General features: G+C 25.2%; 1 non-coding gene across 1 annotated transcript; it reads left to right on the top strand.

Annotated features, from left to right (window-relative positions):
• Positions 1–5,621: 5,621 nt before the first annotated feature.
• TRNAL-AAG (transfer RNA leucine (anticodon AAG)) lies at positions 5,622–5,702 on the top strand. The gene has a single exon. It is a non-coding gene; the product is annotated as a tRNA-Leu (tRNA).
• The last annotated feature ends 584 nt before the right edge of the window (positions 5,703–6,286 follow it).

Raw genomic sequence — 6,286 nt, 5'->3', positions numbered from 1 at the left:
AATAGGTAAAAGAATATAAAACAAAAACCTCGTTGTAAATTTGTAATGGTTACAAATGAGAAGAAAAAAAAAAAAAAAGTCTCTGGACTCGACCTTCTAGGAGATTGATTACCACTTGAGTGAGATCTACAATATGTTAGAAAAATTATAATATTTCACTGTAATGTAATCATTTTTTTATAATAAAAAAAAATTGTTCAAAAAAAATAAAATAGTGTATTTTAGATAACAACTTAAATTTATAAATATATTTATTTTTTGAAAAATAAGCTATTTTTTATACAGCTAAAATAGCCTCTCTTTTTTTATGAAGTTGGAAATTTGAAATTTGTAACTATTTTTTATATTTTTTTACTTTTTAAATTAATTTACTACATAAAATTAATTTTTTTGTTGTATAAAAAAAAAATAAACATTTTAAAATTGTTTATCAGCAAATTTATTCAAAAAATTATTATTTTAATTATAATTAATTATTGAAATAATTTAATTTTCAAAATTCTTTAATTATTTGAAGAAAATCATTACTGAAATCATACGGTGTTAATAGAAATAAGTAATAAATACAATAAATTTTAAAAATATCTAATTTAATAGAAATAGATAAAAAGAAATAGAAAAAATGTCTTAATCAATTAAATAAGAAGCTAATTGATTAAAATTTACCTTTTCATTAAATTCTGGGAAAGAAAGTTGTTCAATCGCGAGCTAACTTTATTTTCTTGTTATTTTTCTTTTATTTATTGTATAAATATTTTATGGTCAGACCTACCAATTTTGTATTCCTCTCTTCACTATTTCACCTTGTCAAACAACACCAATATTTTCTCTCATTTTTTACTTTCATCCTCTTTACTCAGTTGCATAGATTTTTGAATAAAGGATGTAAAGATGACCTCAAGTTACATCTATGGCAAAACACCATCCAAACAATGAAAATGCAAAGATGACCTTGAGTCACTTGCAAAGACACCAACACCCAAGTCAAGAGTCTGAAAATAAATCATTAAGATAAAAAAAATGTATTGTACTCATATCAAAATCTAATTTATTTTTTTTAAGAATCTAACAACCTAAATGTATTAAATTACCATAATTTTTTTTGCCTTAAAATTAGAGGATCCAAATCCATTATAAAAAAGTATGAAAAAACAATCATATTTATGACATAATTTCTTGTTAAGTTATAACTATTAGATAGATATAAAAGAAATAATTATTAGTACACATAAATAGTTTGTTACAAAACAAATTACGACACATGTAATTTGCTTAGTTTAAACGTGACTAATTTGATCTAAACATGATTATATTAATCTAAATATAACTAAATTAATAAAAACATGACTAAATCCATCTCTACATGTGATTTAGTCTAAACATAACTATATCAATTTAGACATGACTAAATCAACTTAATAATGACTAAATTGGTCTCTATATTATCTAATCTAAATATGACTATGTCAACTTAAGTATGATCACATGGACATAAGTATGATTAAGTGGGTCTCTACGTGAGTTGGTTAGTCTTTGTGTGTCTGCCAAAAACACTCGTATTAAGAACAATGAAACGAGAATGAAGATTTTTCTCAAACAATGCTCCTAAGTTGATATTATGCTAAGCCTTAATGTTGAATTTAAACGAATTGGAATATTTGTCACCTACCAGATGCAATATGAAGATTTTATAGCGCATTAATTTTATTTTCACCGACCAAGACGGCAATGCAAGACGCCAATAATAAAAGAATGGCCACTTTATTTTATTGAGGCTCACTCTAGCTATGCTTCTCAGGGATTCATGTCTAGTCACAAGAAATAGAGTTCATTGGCGATACACATCATATGTAAATAGGTATCCCACAACGTGTATGCCTGTGTCCTTTTTCTTATGAACAAAAAAAGTTATAATTCGAAAAAGAAAACACATAACATCAATACATTATTATTTGAAAACTATAACCAGATCCATGTCTCATTGAGAGGCTTTTCACACTACTTTTCCAAGGATTAAAAATATTTCACTAGGTTCGAATTGAACATCAACTGGTTTTAGTTATATATATTTTCCATCGAAAAGGACACTCAAAAGTAACTTAGAAAAACACTATTCTCCATTTTCTTAAATTTAAAACAAAACACATACCAAACAAGTACTCCGAACTATGTGGGCTAATCACAATCCATATAAGAGAGGCAAATCATGCATGCTCCGGAAAGCAATTGTACATGTGAGCATATATATTATAGAGTATAGACAATGATGGCAAAATATAATTGATTGAACTTTTTTTTAAGTATGAAAACTACAAAGTGCTTAATCATCAATTATAAAGGCAAAGAGGCCAACAAGCGAGGATATGATAGTGGCAATAGGACAAGGAAATATTACTTTGGGAAAGTCTTACAAAAGGGTCGGGTGGGCATGTGAAAGTTTGGGAGGTTTCGAGGTTAGATATGCATCGATCTAAGTCCATTATGAGCTTTAGGAGCCTAAGCCATTTGAGGGAGTGATGGAGGCCACTTTAGCACAATGATTCATTTATCATGGCCTCCAACTAAGCCTTGTGTAACATATTGTTCCTTGGGTCCCAATTTCGTGAACCCCAAAATCCTTGGGTTGTTTAGGTGCCCTTTGCCAGTTGTAGCATAAGGGTGGGTGTCCTTATATGGTTTCAACTTTCAACTTTTCACGATAACGGATGGGGAAAAGCTCCCATTATCCTTCTTCTTTTTGTTTCTTCCCGTGAAACTTTCCCCTTTGTCTGCCTTCCCAATAAGTAACTACTTACCAATATAAATATTTCCATCTAAAAATAGTTAAATGTAAATGTAATCACATATACCTAGTTGGTTAATAAAAATTCGTCCGTCGTATCTAACAAACTTATAATATACTTTATTTTTATGTTACTCAATAACTTTTAATTAAATAATTATATATTCAAAGCTATATTATAAATTGTTATATGTAGAGAAAATTGAGAGTTTCACTTACTCCAAAAATAAATATACTTAAATTTTTTTGATTTAATAATTCATATTTTACATCAAATTTTAAATATCTAAATTCTAACGGTGAAATTAAAAAAAATTAATACATAAATTAAGTCTGTAAAATTTGAAAAACTTTTTAATATTCCATTCCATTAATTCAAATCAATATATACAATATTTTTATGATTATCTATTAATTTGAATTAATGGAATAAAATATCAAATAATTCTTAATTTTAAAAAATTTGCATTTTTAATTTATGTATCAATAACTTTTAATTTAATGGATATGATGTAAATATGAGTTATTAAGTGAAATAAGTGTAAATAGTCTTATTCTTAAAATTAGTGAAACATTTCTATTTATATATGTCATATTAATAAGATGAATGTTTTAGAAGTTACATTGTATATTTTACGAATCTTTCTTTTATTTTTATAGTTTTAAATAAATTTTAATCAATATTAAAATGTATATTAAGAGAAATGTATTATTAACACTCTTGTATTTATAAAATTTAAAATTAATATTAAATTAATTGATATCTCAATTATGTATGTTAAAATTAGTGTAATATATGTAATATATAATTATAATATACGCACACGTATAAAAACTATTTAATCATATATTTATAGTTAACTTAATAAAATTTGTGAAAGAAACAAATGCCATTATATATAATTATAATTTTACAAATGTGTAATTTTAGTTTCCTAAAAAAAATTTATTATAAATTTGATCTCCTAGTGTTCAAAATTAAATAATATTGGATCATCATTAACTTATACAAGATTAAATATAAAATATTGATGTGTTTGTGAGTAACACTAGTTTATAGTTATTTAGTCGTGTTGACTTTCCTGGAATGAACAACATTGCTTTTTACTATGTATATATTATGTTTCTTTTTTATTTTAAAATATAATCTATTATAAGATAGTTTTATTTTTAATTTTTAATAATGTTTTTTTCCCTACTTGCTAACTAACTATAGGTATTATCACTCTCATACACTTATTAGTATTTTCGGTTTAAGTTTGAATGTCATGTTAACAATGAATCAACATTACTTAGTTTTGAAAATTAGATGGAGGAATTTAAAAAAAAATTGAAAAACTAAAATTGCACATTCAGAAAACTATAAAGACTAAAAGTAGATTTAATTATAAATTTTATAAAATTATTAGAATTATAGAAGTTGGTATAACTGAAAGCAATATAATTTGATACTTTTTAAGACAAAAGTATATATGATAATAAATATTACATATAGTGACATACAAAAAATGTCACTAAAGATATAAAATATATAAATATAAATCTATTTGTCATACTACTATATATAATTTTAGTATTAATTTCAAATAAAATTTAACAACATATATTATATGTCACTATACCTTATACATACACATTTAACAATATAATAACATATATTATATTTATAATATAAATAAAAATAATTTTTAATAATAAATATTGTGTCAATATAAGGTGTATGTCATCGACAATTTTTCTTGTAAAATTCCTTATTTTGATAAATGAAAAATATATATAAGAACAATAAGCACGCTATCAAATTTTTACACTTACATATCACTTACACTTCTTATTTATGTATTGTATCTTTTGTACCAATAATTATTCTCCAATATCTCTTGGATGTCGGAGATGTTATATACGTTAACTTCTACTTTATTTGTCTTTGAACCACATTAAACTTGGAGAGACTTTTTCTCTAATCCCAGTTGTAATACCTAATCACTTTCAATGTAAAATACTTTAAATTCTTCACAGATAAACAAATATTTTTTCAATGTATTTTCTCTCCACACACACATTTTTTAAAAACTGTCTAAGAATTTACTCATCCAACTAAAGTCTTGTTGTAACTTATTGTTATTGTAATGTTACTAACTCTAGTGGAACACAATAATTCATAAACCTATTATTGCATAACTTGTCGGGCTTCACCCATGTCCCTCTTATTGTACAATTTTTTTTTAATATGTAAAATATTGTTCTTGTAAGCAAAGTTTTTTTTTATTACATGTGTAACAAAATGAATTGTAGGAAAATCTTTTAGATTTCATTTCAAGGAGGAAAAGGTAATGATAAATGATTACATAGAGTTAAAAGTTTAAAACTGATTATACCACATTAACTATGTAAGGTGAGGCTGGTGCGCTGTACTAAATTTGAAAGATCCCCTCTATTTTTTTTTCTTCATTTATTTTATTATCATAGTTTTTTTAAAAAAAAAAAAAACGAGACTCTATATTAAAGGTATATCAACTCTATTTCATTTATTTTCTAAAACTTTAGTAATAGAAAAAACAATGAGAGAAATTTGATCCATCCAACTTCGTGGAGCATACCATTTGTCAAGAACGTAGTCTACCAAAACGTTTACACGTGTATTTATTTTATTAATAACACACATTTGTAGACAATTAAACAAAAAAGTATGTGAGAAGACACGTTTTCCAACCGAAAATCAAACACACTCTACCTGAGTTAAGTGTTTGCTCACTTTGTTGTATGTTTTTAGTTCAGACTTTTTTTTCTGAGGCACGATATGATATAGTTAAAATATTTAGCCAAGCATGAGCAACAGGTTGAGATGGCCGAGTTGGTCTATGGCGCCAGATTAAGGTTCTGGTCCGAAAGGGCGTGGGTTCAAATCCCACTCTCAACATATCAAATCAATTTTATTTTTTGACTTTTTCCTTGTTTTTTACATGTAAATAATTTTTATTTCCAGTAAATGGAAACAAAATCGTACCTAATTCTTCTTCATCAATCATATTATTTTTCCTAAACCAATCATCCTAAATTCCTAATGTTATATTATTATACTTAACAAAGCTTAATATCTTTAGCTCATGGCAAACTAAAATATAGTCGTTGTTAGCTAAATAAAAATAGTTACACATTTTTCCTAGTTAGATAAAAAAAGAAATATAGGAATTTAACCAATACTTTTTCTCCCCTTTAGTGCACTTTTCGTGCCATCTCTTAATTTCCTTTTTTTAATATAATTAGCTGACAGATATTGTGTACAATGTTCAGTGCTTTTAAACTTTATAAATTTTTGAAAATAAAGTAAAAGAAAAACATTTGAATTTTTAAAAAAAATTATAAGAATACATGTTTAATTAATCTAAGTGAATAAGTATATAAATAGTTCATATCCAGGGGGGAAAAGAGCAAACTAAAAAATAAGGTAACTTTTTCTTTTTTAATCATATTAATGAGTATTAATTTATAAGGGTAGACAAA

Source organism: Cajanus cajan, chromosome 5 (assembly GCF_000230855.2).
Source record: "Cajanus cajan strain Asha chromosome 5, NIPB_CcT2T_4, whole genome shotgun sequence".
Taxonomy (NCBI): domain Eukaryota; kingdom Viridiplantae; phylum Streptophyta; class Magnoliopsida; order Fabales; family Fabaceae; genus Cajanus; species Cajanus cajan.
This window is presented reverse-complemented; position numbering and strand designations above follow the sequence as displayed.